Source organism: Canis lupus, chromosome 11 (genome assembly GCF_048164855.1).
Source record: "Canis lupus baileyi chromosome 11, mCanLup2.hap1, whole genome shotgun sequence".
NCBI classification, from domain to species: domain Eukaryota; kingdom Metazoa; phylum Chordata; class Mammalia; order Carnivora; family Canidae; genus Canis; species Canis lupus.
This window is the reverse complement of record NC_132848.1, coordinates 66,607,949-66,625,895: the sequence shown is the minus strand read 5'-3', so window position 1 is coordinate 66,625,895 and position 17,947 is coordinate 66,607,949. Positions and strand designations below refer to the sequence as shown.

At 36.3% G+C, this 17,947-nt stretch overlaps 1 protein-coding gene and 1 long non-coding RNA gene across 8 annotated transcripts in view; one reads left to right on the top strand and one right to left on the bottom strand.

The window, feature by feature from the left end:
- The window catches only part of PELI1 (pellino E3 ubiquitin protein ligase 1), a 135,960-nt gene that overhangs the window by 90,213 nt on the left and 27,800 nt on the right, over positions 1–17,947 (top strand). The gene's annotated exons all lie outside the window — the stretch shown is intronic.
- On the bottom strand, positions 1,147–17,909 carry LOC140600356 (uncharacterized). Its single transcript, XR_012003618.1, has 3 exons — positions 17,784–17,909; positions 2,400–2,449; positions 1,147–1,272 (listed from the first exon to the last, which is right to left on the bottom strand). It is a non-coding gene; the product is annotated as an uncharacterized lncRNA (long non-coding RNA).

Below are 17,947 nucleotides of genomic sequence, written 5' to 3'. Positions count from 1 at the left end.
GCATGAGCAAAGACGCTGAGTATGTTTTAAAAGTGAAATGGTAGCACATCGTGGTAGACAATATAGAAAATGAGGGAGAAGGAGCTATTAAGGATTTCCAGGTTTCTGGTATGAGCAATTACTGGGTTTAAGTGGTGCCATTTACGGAAATAGATTAGGGATGGGATAGCTTAGAGCAAGGGACAGAATCACATATCTAGTTTGTCAGGCTAAGGAGTCTGAAAAAAAACATAGTTATGTTAGTCCATTCTGGGTCTCCCATTTCCTATAAGATCTGTTCTGGGTAGTATAGTCTGTTAAACATCTGACTCTTGGTTTCAGCTCAGGTCATGATCTCAGGGTGGTGAGATCAAGTTCTGTGGTTAGGGTGGAGTCTGCTTAAGACTCTCCCCTTCTCCCTCTGCCTGGCCCCCACGTCCACTCCTCCACCCTCCGCTTGTGTATGCGTGCACTCTCTCTCTGTCTCAGATAAATAAATATATCTTTTTTCTATTTTTTAAAGACCTGCTCCAAATTCTATCTTGGCTTATAAAGTCCTTATAAGGACTCATCCCTCATCTACCTCTAGCTTCTCTCACTTCCTTCCTTTCATTACTGTACATAAGTCATAATGAAATTCTCATTGTTTTCAAAACAGTTTTGAACTTTGCATATGCTATTACATAGAATAAACATCTCTCATTGAGGACTTTCATCCTTCAAAGCCCATCTTGAATTTTATTCTTCTATAGAATTTTCTCCAACTTCTCCATGTTTCGGTTAGGGTCTCTCTCTCTCTTTTTTCTTCTTCTTCTTTTATTTTTTTTAACATTTTACTGTCATTGATTAACATTCGGCTAATACTGTTGTTATAGCACCGATCACATTATATTAGAATTTCTCTTTTGACATATCTGGACACATTTTGCTAATTCATGAGCTGTGTGAATCCAGAGATCTAAGTTTATTTGTGTTCCAGGAATCCAGTGCATAGGAGCTGCTCAGAAAAATGAAGGAGTGGATATTTTTCTTGTATAAAGCAGTCTGACCCTACTGCCGTAACTGGGATGAGTATTATTTGCTTCTATAGGGCCCAGACACTACTTTTACCATATTACATTGGCATTAAATTGTTTTACATACATTTCTTAAGGACAAGAACTGAGTCTTGGTTTTCCTTGTTTATCTAGTGAAAATACTGTGGATAATTACAATCACGAAAATTCCAGTGACTATAGTTTCATTGTGGAATATCTCACCATTACAGCCTTCCTTGGATGGGCATTATGGAGGCTGGAGGGAGGAAGAAGGGAGACTCAATTATCAACATATCTCCAGTGTTTGCTTGCTGTTCTTATTTTTTTTTTTTTATAAATTTTTATTTATTTAGGATAGTCACACACACACAGAGAGAGAGAGAGAGAGAGAGAGACATAGGCGGAGGGAGAAGCAGGCTCCATGCACCGGGAGCCTGACGTGGGATTCGATCCCGGGTCTCCAGGATCGTGCCCTGGGCCAAAGGCAGGCGCTAAACCGCTGCACCACCCAGGGATCCCTGCTTGCTGTTCTTGATTAAAAGATACATAATTGTGTTTAAAATAAAATGAAATCCCATTATTCCTTTGAAATAGCTATGGAGATCACTTGCTATCTCCATATTACTAAATTGAGTGATACTTTTTTCAATATTTATCTTACTTGACTTCCTAGGGACATTTGACATTGCTGACTAATTCCTACTTTTTGAAGCATTCTTCACTTCCAGGATACTATATACCATGGATCAGCAGTTTGATGCTGTTGCTTTTTAAAATCTCCTTTAGGAGGTGCTACTTCGTTCAGATTCCTAAAGTTTTGAACTCAAGGCTTAATCTTAGGCTTTCTTCTCATACTCCATACTCATTCCCTAGGTAATTTCATCTGTATATCAAAGATTTCCAGGCTTATATGTCCAGCCCAAGCTCCAGACCTGTATATACAATTGCTTCTAATGTCCATGGATATCTCAAAGGTACCTCAAATTCCCATGCTCAGTGTCAAATTTATGGGAGCCTCAAAGTCCCTGGCTACAGAAGGTTTGAAGAGTGATTTATTACTCTTCATAAAAATTAATTTCCAGGGTTGTTGTTCTCCCCCACCAAATTCTCTTTAGCAGGAAATAGTTTCTATACTAAAATAATTATTTAACTGACAATATAAATATCCAAGTAAAAAGGAATCAGCTATCAAAAGAGCTATAACAGTAATTCTTTATTGAAATAGCTACTATGTGCTAGGTACTTGGTTTAATTCTCAAAACACCTCTTTTGGGGTTAGTAATATTATATTATTGAAAGGTAATAGACTGTTAGGTTTACAAGTATTGACTCTTAACCAAAATTTCTCAGGTTTCCATCCGAAGTGCCAACCCTACCACTTACTAGCTGTATGACCTCTGGTAATTTACTGATCTGGACCTCAGTTTTCTTATCTGTAAAAGAGAGATGATATTATTTACCTCCCAAGAACATTATTAGGAGTAAAACAATTATTCAGTAAAGTTCATTCAAAAATACCTGTCACTTATGATAAGTACTGCATACATGTTAATTAACATTATTACTTATTAATAAGGTTTATAGATAAGGAAATTGAACCTCAGTAAGGTTGGTCCAAGACTTATAACTATTAAAAATGACAGTGCCAGGAGTCAACATAGACAGTCTGACTCCAGAATTCCCTTAACTACTCTATTTTACTTCATCTCAACAAATAATAGTGTATCTCATACTCTTGCACACAAGTCTCCATATTAATGATATTGTGATCATATGAGTATTATAATCATTCTAGTACTCCTACTTTGTTTAAAATGTAAAAGATAAGTATACAGTTAAAAGCTCACTTGAATATGGTATGAGAAACACAAGAATATACATCTTAATTCCATTTTATTCTGCATGCATTGTTTTTTCTTTTTCTTGTTAGCAGTTTAGTCACCAAATCCCTAGAAAGTAGGAGTACGAATTTTATATATTACTTGAAAGTGTTTTTAGTTGTTGTGAATTACTTGACAATATTTGGACTTACTCTATTAAGTATTTTTTTGCTAAATATTTTCAGAATGACTTGGAAGCATGTCATATTCACATAGTATGCTTAAAACCAGTAATTTTTGTGGTTATGATTAAATATTACCTCTTTTGAAATTATGTAGTTATTTGCCTATTTTTAAAAGCCATAGATATTTCAATTCCCCAAGGAAAAGTTTTCCTTTTAATTTTATCAGCCTCTTTTTGAATATGAACTTTGATTTTAGTATTTTAAGGCCTTTGTATATTAGATTCTGTATGTAGTTGAATCTGCTTAATTAAATAAGTTTTAGTCCCTGACTCTCATTTAGGCCTCTAGTAAAAAAAAAAAAAATACATCTGATTATTATTTACAGTTTCTGTAGATGATTTACTTCCCCACTTCCCCATGCTTATTCTTTTTTCCATTGTTGGTTTTTAATTCTTATTTCTTTGTGGCAAAAAAAAAAAGAAATTCCTTTGTCTTAATATAAAGGCAGAAGATATAAAGTCTTCTGTAGCCCTTGAACTTGGCAAGGAGAGGATCTTGAGAAGGAGAGTGGACTTTAAAAAACAATCATTTATGAAGAGTCTGTTTTACCATGTTTTTGGAACTGAATTCTGTGGCCTAGTGTATTTAGTCTTGGGGAAACAAACACACTTAAAATAGTTATGTCAGTTAAGAATCTATTGTGACAGAAAACTGCACTCAAACAGGCCTAAGAGGGGAAAAGGTTTATTGATTTGTGTGAACTGGACCAGGATAGGTATGGCTTCAAGGATAGCTCCACCCAAGGCTTTAATGTTGAGACTCAATTTCTGTGCTTTTCCTGGCACTGCTTCCTCCTTCTTGGCTTTATTCTCCAGCCCTACCTGAGTAGAAGATAACTTTAATCCCTTCAGCCCTTAAATCCCTGCAGTATCCTCTGTATCTGGAAAGAGTGACCATCTTTTTCCTAGAAGCCCCAGCAAAAGTCTCACTGCATCTTATTGGCTCAGACTGGCCCACTTTCTTTGTGGCCACAGGAACATGAAGCCGGGATTGTCTAGGAGTGAGCTACATACCCAGCCATTGAGTTTGAGGACATAGTCAACTATGTCAACCAGATATACATAAATTATAATTTCTAAGAAGGAAATAAAGACACCATTATATTACAGGAAGGGTGAATGTCTGCTGGGAGGCAGAAAATAGATGTCCTTAACTCTTGTTATATCTTTTCCATTTTAAGAGTTAGGGCTCAACTAAGGAAGACCAGTTTGATTTTTTTTAAATTACTTTTTGAATTTTATTTAAATTAAATTAACATATAATGTATTATTGGTTTCAAAGGTAGAAGTTAGTGATTCATCAGTCTTATATAATACCCAGTACTTATTACATCACATGCTTTCTTAATGTCCATCACCCAGTTACCCCATCCCCCCACCCTCAGGGTCCCTCAGTTTGTTTCCTGTGGTTAAGAGTCTCTTATGGTTTGTCTTTCTCTCCATCTTGTTTTATTTTTTTCCTCTGTTTTTTTTTTTTTAATTTAGTATTCACTGCTAATTTGGAATTTGTATGACTTCACTTCCAAATTACTGTTTTAGAGCAATATATAAATGGGAATTGCTAAGACTTGTCACCTTTGAAGAGTTTTGAGAATATCAAAATTTTAAAATTTGGTGCTATTTTAACAAATAACCGTACTATTAATTTTCCTATTAGCTATAGTAACCACATTTGCTGAGAAGTAGTTTTATGATATATAACAGTGTCTTTATAGATCCACATGTTTTTCTAGGTGAATACTTCCTTAATGCCTTAAGCCAACTGGGATTTTAGACCAGCAAGTTCATAAAGAACTATGAAATCTAAAGTTCTCTCCTAAAGATACTCAGGGCCTTTGGGAGAGGAGGAACAATAAGGGGTGATGAGGGACACTAACAAATGCTTTCATTACTGTAACTGATTTTAGTCTGAAAATGGAAACTCAGTTATAACTGAAAAGGAAAATAAAGTACCTATTATACTTTTATTTTTTTAATATAAAAAATATGAAATGAAGTAGAAAATCATTTACATTTCAATCTCTAATATTATTTGGATAGCTCCTTCCATTTCTTATGTTACATTAATATATATGTGAATGAGTACAAATATCCCAATAAGGCTTTACAATACAATTCTATAGTATTGAGGAAATGTTAGGGTTTTTTCTTTTAAATTTCTTTTAAGATTTTATTTATTTATTTAGAGAGAGCAAGCATGAGCAGGGGGAGTGGCAGAGGGAGGAGAGAGAGAATCCCAAGCAGATTTAACACTGACTTGGATCCTGGTTTCAGCCCCTGAGATCATGACCTGAGACAGAATCAGGAGTTGGAGAACTCAACCAACTGAGCCACCCAGGTACCCCAAAATTTCTTGACACCGTGCAAATATGCTTTACTCACCAAATTAAAATGAAGTCTTCATAAGATCTAACTTAAACATATCTTTAACATTTTCTTTTCCTTTATTAAGTTCTGCAAAATGGGCAAAACAGTTTTTCCCTTAGAGGAGTTTTCAGCTTTAATAGGAGATAGCACAAGATCCGTATCTACTGTAACACAAAGCTGGCTATAAGAACAAGCGTTTAGGGGATAAGGAAAAGGAAAGACTCCTTGATTGGAAAAGGCCTATCAAATGGATCTTGAAACATCAGAATTTTTTTTTTTAAGATTTATTTATTTATGATAGAGAGAGAGGCAGAGACACAGGAGGAGGGAGAAGCAGGCTCCATGCTGGGAGCCCAACACGGGATTCGATCCCGTAACTCCAGGATCGTGCCCTAGGCCCAAAGGCAGGCGCCAAACCTCTGAGCCACCTGGGGATCCCCGAAACATCAGAATTTTTTACAAGTAAATAGTGATAATATTAAAATGACAATTATTTACTTAGCATTTATTATATTCAGTTTCATGGTTTTTGTCAAGAATATGTGATATCATTTTTATTCTTTTTAAGATTTTTTATTAATTTATTCATGAGAGACACAGAGAGAGGCAGAGACGCAGACAGAGGGAGAAGCAGGCTCCACGCAGGGAGCCCGACGTGGGACTCGATCCCGGGACCCCAGGACCAGCCCTGGGCCGAAGGCAGGCATAAACTACTGAGGCATCCAGGGATCCCCGATACATCATTTTTAAATCTGGGGAAAAGTTGGGAGAATTTGAGTTATGGTGGATCCTAAAGACACATGGTTTTAAAAAAAGTAACGGAGTTTATTGGGACACATCAAATGGGAAGCTATTTCAGCCACCACAATAACTCTTTGTAGTATAAATAAAAGTTGAAAATCATTCCTAATAAAAATTATATTAAGAAGTAATCAATGATTCGAAGAAAAAATAGTACATACATTGCCTTAGAAGTTCTAGATTAATCTTCTAACATTAGTCATTAAAGAAATTCCTTGGTTGTATATAGATTAGCAATTGTAGTCTGTACTCTATCTTCTAGAATCAACAATATTAATTTGGTTGGGTTTATATATGTATTAATGTGTTTTACAAATACAACATTCATTTAAAGTGGACTCTTCAAAATACAGCATGACTTTAAATGAATAGTCTTGGAAAGTTTATAAATACTTTAAATGTTTACTGAAGAACATTTTCATAATCACAAAAAAAGTAATTTATAGATTAGTAAATAGTTGTCTTTTTTTGAAGTCCTAAGAGGAGCAATAAAACAAAATCTATTCAAATATAATTTTAATTGCAGTTTATTGAGTTACATAAAAAAGAACCCAAACTAGTTTAAACAAATAAAAATTGAATTTATGGTATTCTGAGCCTAGTATTTTTTCATTGAATGCCAAGGGTATGTTAAAGTTCCTACATTTATGTTTCTCTACAAAAGATTGTTCTGACAGTAAGTTTAAGTCATTTCACAATTTATTGCTGTCTAAAAATTTCCCTTGACTTCACATTTTGTTCTGAATGTCTTGGTTTCTTTCCTCCACCTACACAATGTAGAAGGCAAGTGAAGCAGGAGTTGCAAAGTAACACAGTGAATTTAAGAACCCTGGCTTTTTTCCAAAACAAAATAAACCTTTATTATAAGAATGCTTTTTATTGATACCAAAAAGCAGAGGGAGGGGCTTTTGGCAAGTGTTCAGTAAATGTGAGTAACCTAATTGATTTAGCTGGAATGAATAGGAAGCTTTGCCGTTTGTCCTTGTGGATATTTGGCTCAGTAAATATAGTGGTAGACCAGTTTAGGTCAAAGGTTAAAAAAAAAAACAATCCATCAAACTTATTGATCAAATATCAGCAATTTTATATCTGTGCCAGGGCCTTCGAAGAGAAAGAACTATGTTAATTAGAATCTTTTTTATTTCTATTATGAAAAATAATTTTTAGCTTACATAAAACCCAATTTTTGGACAAATGTTAATGTGAAAATATTAAGAGAGGATATCCTTGCTGAGAATTGTAAACTATATGAAACTTAAAGATATGTATAGAATGGGACGCCTGGGTGGCTCAGCGGTTGAGCTTCTGCCTTCGGCTCAAAGCATGATCCCCGGATCCAGGATCGAGTCCCACTTTGGGCTCCTTGTGGGGAGACTGCTTCTCCCTCTGCCTGTCTCTGCCTCTCTCTGTGTCTCTCATGACTAAATAAATAAAATCTTAAAAAAAATACATGTAGAAATTTAAACATACAGTCTTTACTAACAATAAAACTCTAATAAAAGCATGACTCATTATTAGGACAAATAATTAAAGATGACAATATATAAGCAAATAAAAAGTTTTTTTTTTTTTTTTTTTTTTTTTTTTTTAAGATTTTTATCCCGGGACTTGATCCTGGGTCTCCAAGATCACACCCTGGGTGGAAGGCGGCGCTAAACCGCTGAGCCACTGGGGCTGCCCTAAATAAAGAGTTTTTTAAAAAATTCATTATAGATGTCACATTACTTTAGCTCATTCTGTAACTCTGTTTAAAAATGTAAAATTTAAGAAATTTTTTGAGGTCCTGTAAAAAGATTTTTCCTTAGTGAGAGGAAGAGAAAGGAATGATGATGGCAATTAAAATTTATTTATTTATTTATTTATTTGGTTTTTTTTTAAGATTTTATTTATTCATGAGGGACACAGAGAGAGAGGCAGAGACATAGGCATAGGGAGAAGCAGAGTCCTTGTGGGGAGCCTGATGCAGGACTCCATCCCAGGACCCCAGGATCAGGACCTGAGCCAAAAGCAGATGCTCAACCACTTAGCCACCCAGGTGCCCCTATTTATTTATTTTTGTGAGAGAGGGCATACGCAAGCGTATGCAGGTGGACAGGCAGGAGAGAGAGAATCCCAAGCAGATTCAACACTCAGAGCAGACACAGATTCAGTCTCATAATCCTAAACTCATGCCCTGAGCCAAAATCAAGAGTCGGACACCCAACCAACTAAGCTACCCCAGCGCCCCTACAGTACTTTAAAAAAAAGTACATTTGCAAATCCGATCTTTCAGTTTTGAAAGCATAGAAGTGTATCTCATATATATAACTTTGCTTGGAAGACTATTATTAAATGATTTAAAAAGCATATCTCAGGGATCCCTGGGTGGCGCAGTGGTTTAGCACCTGCCTTTGGCCCAGGGCGCGATCCTGGAGACCCGGGATCGAATCCCATGTCGGGCTCTCGGTGCATGGAGCCTGCTTCTCCCTCTGCCTGTGTCTCTGCGCCTCTCTCTCTCTCTCTCTCTCTCTCTCTCTCTGTGTGTGACTATCATAAATAAATACAAATTTTTTAAAAAATTTTAAAAAAAGCATATCTCAGAAAAAATTCTAGCAGCAAAAAAAGTGTTTGTCCTGATTTTAATAGTTCCTTTAAGAGAGGAATATTTCTCATTTAATCTTTGTATGTGCAACCCCTAGCACAAGAGCTGACCCATGGTAGACACCCTGTAAATGTTTGCTGAACTAATAACTTCAATTTTAGAAATTGCAGAATAGGACAGTGTTATCTTTCTGGGCTTTAAAACTATGCTCCTCCCCTCCCCACACACGCACTTTTCTATCTCAATTTTGGTACAAATAGTTTCTCAGTTTTGAGTGAAGAAAACTGGTTGATATTTTTTTTCGTCTGCTCAACCTTAGCTTGAGCTGAAATTACTTAAAAGGGAACTCAGTTTAAGAGCATACCATCTTTTCAGGTACCTAGAATATAGAATATAGTTTCTAAATAATATGAATGAGAAGAGTCTCTTTTTATTTGAGATAACTGATGGAAAAAAGGCAGTCAACTAAGGTGGAGAACTTTTCTGGAAAAAGGATCTATTCCTACCTAGCGGTCAGTCCTAACAGATGTAGTTAGAGGGAAGCTAAATTCTGACTTTCAAATGTTAACTGTGGCAAAAGCCTAGATTTTCCAGATTAGTTCCAATTTCAGGTACAATAATCCTTTGACAAGGAATAGAACTGTGATTAGCACAATTGCAGTTGTTGCAGTCAGGGGCTCATTGGAAATAGAATTTGAGAAAAACAGTTAAAAGAGCATTAAATGAGTATATTTTTAGCATCGCAAAGTTTCAGAGACATCCACCTGTCAATTGAAGCCATATTCACCAATGTTAAAAAACTGACTCACTGGGCAGCCCGGGTGGCTCAGTGGTTTAGCGCCGCCTTCAGTCCAGGGCATGATCCTGGAGAACCGGGATCGAGTCCCATGTCCGGCTCCCTGCATGTGGAGCCTGCTTCTCCCTCTCCCTGTCTCTCTCTCTCTCTCTTTCTCTCTCTCATTAATAAATAAATAAAATCTTAAAAAAAAACCTGACTCACTGAACATTACTTAGTGAATATTGCTGTGATGTTGTAACCTACTAAAGCATAGTCTCCCAACAAGTGTATACAGAATCATTCCTCTGAAAATTTTTCAAATCACCCTTACTGGCATGGAATTTGATGGGTTTTATGCTTTCATTCTACATTGTGTTGTTTTGTTTAATAAGCATCAGCAAAAGGGTTATTAACAACTTAGGCTTTTGCAAATTAATATGTCTTAAGAGAATATTTTTTCTGGTCTGGGTAGTCTGTCCATTGTTGAAAAAATATAAAGAGATTCTCTCTATGATGAGGCTGTAAAGGGGAATCAGTAATTGCACTGAACTGAATTTTTTAAAAAGAAGTTTTGTTTTTTGATATACAAAATACTAAATGTCCTAATTGGTGAGTGATTTCTTTGGTTTTCTTCCAGCCTACTCCACCTAGCTTCTCGAGAAATTCCTTTAAGTAAATTCAGACTTAGTCAAATTTGTCCTGGTGCTGAGCACTTAAAAGTATGAAGACCATGTCCAACATCAAACAGAGGTTTTATGTGAGCAGTTTCGATCTGGGTGGTTTCAGATAGTTTCATGAGCATCTTCTAGCTGCATATACGGTTTCTTCGTCCTTTTATGTATTTGCATTGCAGAAGCATCTAGGTAACTCATCTCACTCAGGGAGCAACATTACTGGCTTGTTCTTGATCCATTTACTCTGAGAAAAAATAGATATAAACCCATCCCTCTGGTTGGTAACCTTCCTTAGGAAAACAGCCTTCTCCCTGGAAGAAGTTGAACAATACACAACAGTACACAAATGCTGAGGGATCCCACACAAGCCCCTATATTCATCAATATAGATTTTCCTAAATAGTTAAAAATTAACAAGACATGTGAGGAGAATCAGTAACTAGAAAAAAAGGGCCATGGTACCTGTGCCTTTGGGGCTTTCCATAGCTTACTTCACCCATTTTTGTCTTAATGCATATGGCATATATTTCCCTCTCCATATTTAGATTAACTTCTTATATTGGTTTACTCTATTCTGAAAGATGACTCTTTGAGATGACTCTTTAAGAATCCCCAAAGTGAATTTAATGTGTGCTACTGCAGCTTAAATTTTGGGTCACAGTACCCAAAATTCCACCCAAATTTGGCAAAAACCCATTTTTCCATATTGTGGTGATAGTCCAGACTAAAAATATAAATTTGACATAATACATTATTTTTATTATAGATTTTTTTGGCAGACAACTTCTGGCCATGGTTTGATTGATTGACCTTTGCTGTGTAGAATGGTGGAAAGGACAGGGGCTTAAGTTCAGATCACAACTTTTACCACTCAGTTTCAGAATGACCTTGAGCAAATTATTGAGCCTGTTTTCCTCATCTGTTATAAGACAGTTGCAGAGTTTGAGTTTAACATATTTGAAGTTCTTAATACCTGCTACCCAGTAGATAACACGTTTGTTTTCTTCCTCTCTCTGAAACCTTGTTTAAAGGTTAAACTCCAGAATAAAGTTCATTCCCTTGATCCTGACCCTTAAGGCCCACTATATATGGCATTTCTTTGCCTTTGAGCTGTATCTCATTGAGTTATTAGACATTTATTCAGTGCTTGCCGGGAGTGATTGAGCTTACAGAGGCTCCTTGATTTCCACAGGCTTACTGTTTATTGGTCTCCTACCTGGTCCCTTCACTCCAGGGAATCTACTTACTTACCCTTTTTTGAGCACACGATATAGTTTTTACTCATTGTTTTTTTTTGTCTTGATGCATCCATCTGTTTCTTCCACCTGAACTGCCATTTCTCTGCTTATCAAAATCTAGTCTGTCTCATAAGGCCCAACTCAAATACACCTCCTATGAAGATTTATCTGGATCCTCCTCCACTAAAGTGGTAATACTTTTCTTTGAGGTCTTATCGTACCTATAGTCTTTTACTTTTCTTTGAGGTCTTATCGTACCTATAGTCTTTTAATGTAGTACCTGTCCTATGCTGATTACAGCTGGGCTGATTGATTTATACCTTTTTTTCCTAACAATAAGGAAATAAGTGGTAGTGTAGAGAATTACACCTTTTGCATTGGTTTGAATTCTTCCATAGCTTCTGGCATTATAGTGAATGCTCACTGATAATTTGTTAGATTAGTAATTGCATTACTAGTTATTCTAGATGCACCAAATTCAAAGTAAGGAGGGGGAACCCTAGTGGCTCTGTGTTTAAATGTCCCAACTCTTGATCTCCACTCAGGTCTTAATCTCAGTCTTGAGTTCAAGCCCTGCATTGGGCTCCACTGGACATGGAGCCTACTTAAAAAAGAAATGAAGGGGAATCACAGCCCCCAATTTGAAAACTACTCAAACATCTAAGTTAATTAAGCTGCAAGGGAAGCCTACAATTGCTGTTGTTAGTAGAAAAAAGTCATTAATAAGCATTTAATGGAAAATAACCAATCTAGAATGTTGGAAGTGGGGTAGCTCTTTATAATCTTGTTGTGTAGAGATACCATCATCTGGTAACCTAGAAATAAATGATAGTTTTTAAACTATTTTTAGCTATTTAACCAAATAGGACTATAAGCTAATATTTGTAGCTAATATTTCCATTTATAATAAACTGGTAAATGTAAGTGAAGTGTATTCGTGAGTTGTGTGAGTCATATTAGTAAATTATGGAACATGTGGAGTGGGGCATGGAAACCCCCAGTTTATAGCCTATTAGAAGTAGAGATAGCCTGGGATTTGCGACTGGCATTAGAAGTGGGATGGTCTTTTGGGACCTTTAACTTCTGGGATCTGAGTTAACCCCAAATAGGTAGTGTCAATTGAATTAAATTGTTGGGCACCCACTTGATGTCAGAGAATTGATTAATTGATTGGTGTTGGAGGAAACACCGTGCTCATTTGCCTTCATTGAAGGTGATGTAAAATGTCAGCAAAACATAAACCAAAAAATTCATGTGTGCAGTTAAAGCTAGATTGAAACAATATGAGATTAGAAGTTCCAAACCTAATTGTGAATTTTGTGATTTCTAGTACAGAAAGATTTGGTTTGGGAAAATCTTAAGCTTGGTTTGTGAAAACTTGTAGAATGTTCAAATGATTACTTCCCTCAATTTCTCTGGTTCAACAAGTAATTGGAATTAAAATAGAATTTTTTAACTTCTGCAAGTTCTAAAGTTGCATAAGTTCTTCTGATCTTATATTCTTCAAAAGATGAATATTTGAATTCCAGACGTACTCCAATATTCAGTAATTTCTAGTTTATGGCAGGGTTGTTTTTTTTTAGTGTGGTGGTATTTTGTTTCTTCATTATTTCTCATAACTTTATTGAGATATAATTTATATACCATACTTTAAAGTGTATATACCTCACTACTTTTTATAGTCACAAGAGTTGTGCAGCCATCATCACAATCAATTTTAGAACATTTTTATCAGCTGTAAAAGACACCCCGTAGCCTTTAGCCATCACTCCTCAAACTCCAATTCCCTACCCTCACCCTAGTCAACTACCTATCTTCCTTTCTGCCCCTGGATTTGCCTATTCTGGAAATTTCATATAAATGGAATCATATAATCTGTAGTCCTTTGTGAGTGGCTTCTTTTATTGAACATGATGTTTTCAAGGTTCATCCATGTTGTAACATGTATCAGTACTGTCAAAAGTTCATTTAAAAAAAAATCAGTCACTTAAGTAGAAATTAGTAGAAATATATTGAGTACACACCAACAAGACAGTTTGCAGATGAGGAGCACTCAAATCAAAACGTGGAAGGAGGCTCAGAGGTATATAAAGCTCAGAAGCATATAAAGTAGCTTAGATAGTGTGAAGGCATGAATGTTTATTCTTTATGGTGATTATTTGCAATATTGGAATTTTCTTAAAGGAAGGAGAATTGGTTATTGGTCACCCCTTATCAATTTGGAGGAACAATTTTGCTTATGATTTTTAGAAGTGACCCAGGTCAAGGTAACTTCACTTACCTTGCATAATAAGCTAAATTAAACTTTGCTTATATGACTGCTCAGCGAGTTTTCAAGTCTGGTCACCATTTGTGTTTGATTTTAACAGATCCTGTTTTATTGCCAAATATCCTGTGTATGGACATACCACATTTTGTTTGTTCATCAATTGATGGATGACATTTGGGTTGTTCAACTTTCTGACTATTTGATAATGCTGCTATGAACATTCATGTACAAGTCTGTGTGTGGACATATGTTATCATTTCTCTTGGATACATACCTAGAGTAGAATTCCTGGGTCGTATGATAAATTTATGTTTAATCTTTTAAGGAACTGCCAGACTGTTTTCCAAAATGACAACTGCACCATTTTACCTTTCTACCAGCAGTGATCAAGGATGCCAACTTTTCCACATCCTTGCCAACATTTATTATCTGTCTTTGACTCTGGTAATCCTAGTGGCCGTGAAGTGGTATTTTATTGTGTGTGTGTGTGTTTTAAGATTTTATTTGTGAGAGAGACAGAGGCAAAGACATGGGCAGAGGGAGAAGCAGGGTCCCTCTGGGGAGCCTGATGCGGAACTTGATCCCAGGACTCCAGGATCACACCGTGAGCTGAAGGCAGACACTCAGCCACTGAGCCACCCACGCATCCATCATTGTAGTTCTGATTTACATTTCCCTAACGGCTAGTGAGTGGGGTATTTTTTCATGAACTTAATGCTCACTTGTATATCTCTTTTTTAGAGAAATGTCTATTTAGATCCTTTACCGATTTTTTATTGGGTTTATATTTTTATCATTTAATTGCAAGAGTTCTTTATATATCTGCATATAGATATATTTATATCATATAAGTGACTTGCAAATACTTTTCCCATTCTGTGCGTTATCTATGGCAGTACTTTTTGACATCTGGGTTTCTTTGGTTCGTTTAAGGAGACTTCCAGGTTAGCAAAAGCCCACACAGTGGGAGAGTGAACAAGACAGTTCAGTGAGACACAGCTCCTCTGGTGAGCAAAGAGAAACAAATCTCCATGGTATGCCTGTCATCAAACTTTTATTTATCTAATTTTCAGCTTTCTCTTTATGATATAAATTATAACAACCAACACAGCAAATAATAGAGCTAAAGGTGAATACTTGGTTATCTCCTATGATAATACTTGCACAGTACAAGGTATGAGTTATTTGTTGGCTGACAGTTCTGTTCTTTAGTGCTTGTGGCTTTGCCTCCAAAACTATGGAACAGACTAACAGAAGTCACAAGATCTGCTAGCTAACTCCACTATTTAGCCCTACAACTTCATCAAATAACCTATCCTCTCTGGATATAGATTTTTCTCATCTATAAAATGAGGGTATTAAAAGGAAAATTGTGCAAGTTGAATAGGAAGGATATTCTTTAAGTCTCTTTCCAGCTTTAGAATGTGATTATATGTTGCATTAATACCAGTGACTTTCTTTTACTCCACCCCCTGCCCCTTTACCCCTTCCCCCACCCCCTTCTTCTTTCTTCCTTCTCCACCCTTGTTGAAAAAATCTTAGGCCCCAGTATTCCTATTTCCAAAAGGATTGGAGATGGATGGATTTGGCAAGTAAAAAACCAGGAACATGTAGATACTCAGTAAAGACATTATAGCCAATGCTATCTGTATGAGCTTGCGTATATATTAGAAGAACATGACCTATGCATCACCAATGAGGCAGAACTAAAGGATGAAATAACACACCTGCTGTGGGTGTGGCTAGAGGTAAAGGGACTGTGAGGAATGAGTCCTTGATTATTACATCCGTGGAAGTTTTCAGAGATTAGAGAAGAAGCACGCTCTCAGAGGTTAGTTGTGTCCAAAGGTGAAATCAAAACCTAGACTACAACTAATAAGAAAAATAGGACCATAAGAAAAGAAACTTCTGAGAAGGCCTAGAAATTGTGGGGTAAGTATACTTTGTTTGGTTTAGTCTTTTTCTAGAATGATTCTTAGAAGTTTTCAGGGGACTAAAAGTTTATCATTGGTCCCGAAGCTCAATTGGGATATTTACTAGAAGTTCAGACACTATAGATAAGAGACGAAGTTTAAGACACCTACCTGTAAGCCAAGCTAAATATGGAAGAAGAGTAGGCGGAAGGTCACTGAGATTCAGGTCCATTTGCCAACATTTGGGAACTTTGATTCCCATCAACCAAGAAAAGTGCTTAAAGTTTTGTTTTCTTACTTGATTGGTCTACATGATATTATAAGCAGACATTATTATAAATAAAGTACATGTGAAAAGCAAAAAGTAGGGGCACCTGGCTGGCTCAGTCAGTAGAGCATCCAACTCTTGATCTTGGAGTCGTGAGTTCAAGCCCCACGATGGGTGTAGAGATCATTTAAATAAACAAGACTTTAATAAATAGAAAAGAAAAAAGAATTCAGACTGGGAAAGAACTTGGAGATTTAATTCTAGCCCTTCTCTCCCTTATGAATATGGGTTCTTTGTTTCATTATAAAAATAACTCGCCATAATCATGTAGAAAATATGGATGTTTTGTCTTTAATGTTTTCTTAGAGTTTTTTAAGAAAACCGTATTCTCTCAGGAGACTATTTGGTATAAACACAAAGCTTGAAGTACATAAGGAACTTTTAGGCTCTTAATGCTTGACATTTAATCATTAAGATAGTTCATGATGATAGCATGTGAGCTGTTGATATCTCAGTTACCTTGAACAAAAAACACACTTCCAAAATTAAGGGAGTTGGAATGTAGATCTAAAGATTGGCAGGTCCTCAGGTTTTGTTGTAGGCTCAAATTTAAGGCACAGCCACAACTACATGAGTATTGGACCTGTCATGTCCGGCTTCTTAAGCAGTTTCATCAGCCTAGAATCACATGACAAGGCAGGATCACCAAATAGCAAAATCTTAGAATATGCCGAGGTCATTTTTACAGATGTGTTTCCTGAACTGGTCACGCATCTACACTGGTTAGACCAAAGCAGAATACCGGAGCAAATTTACTTCAGAGTAACCAAGTGGGCCTGCTGCCAGCAGAATGGGCCAAAGAAACATTATGCAGATTTACTGAAGAACAGCTTCAGGGGATACGACACAGATATAGAATGCTGGGAAGCAACAGAAGTAAACTTGCAGCTATAACATGGGGAGGGGGGTGTATTTTGTCCCAGGGTGTTAGGTGACAAAGTGTTATTAGACCTAGGCCAGCCAAAAGCATTTTTGTATAAGGGAATATTAACCCCTAGACTGGAGTTGGGCAAGAGTTTAATGGGTAGAGCATACAGATGGTTTGTATATGGAGCTCATTGAACAGGTATGAACTAGCCCTTACCCTTGTGACTTAATTAGCATGCTTTAAAAAAAAAACTTAAATGTAATTAAGCACAAAGCAGGTTCACCTTTGACTGTGTAAAGGAATAGATGAGTTCCATGCACAACCCTTCACCTTAAGAAAACACATTTCTTAAGGAGAAGAATGGGGGAATTTGGAGTAGCAGGAAGTTAACTCTTCAAATGAAGTTTACAAGAGCAGCTGAAGGGGTAAGTAGGGTGCATTCAGTAACTACTTGATGAATCTTAAATAATCCCAACTCACTGCTGGGTATTGCTATCAATTCTCCATGTTCATGAGCACCAAACGAATCTTAATTTATTTTAAAATACAAAGCTAGAAATAAAAAAATCATGATCAGTCATGTGATGGAATGTTTACCTATTCTTATGCCTGGGATAATGTGTTTTGTAGCAAGACCAAAAAAGTCTGATTCATTAGATAATGCTAAATGAACACTATTTCTTTCTAGGTGGATTGGATTGATTCTTCTGGGTTTTTTTTTTTAATGGAACGTTTCTTAACATTATTTTAATCTGTTAAAAATAGAGTCTTACAGTATCATGAGAAGGTAGTTCAGTATTTTAGTTATACCTCTGACATTTCTAGAGCATTTATATAGTTAATTCAGTCAGCCTTTTATGAAATAGAATACTGCCTTTTCAGGTACCTTATTCCATAACTTGAAATCAAGCCTGTGTTAAAAACTGTTCTGTGCTTCCCTCTTACTTCCGTTTCTTCCCTTTTGGGTTACAGGCTTCCTTAGGGAGGACGTAAGGGAGAAGGGAGTTCTCCCTTGAGCCAATAGAATTTAGAATTATATAGTGTTTACCT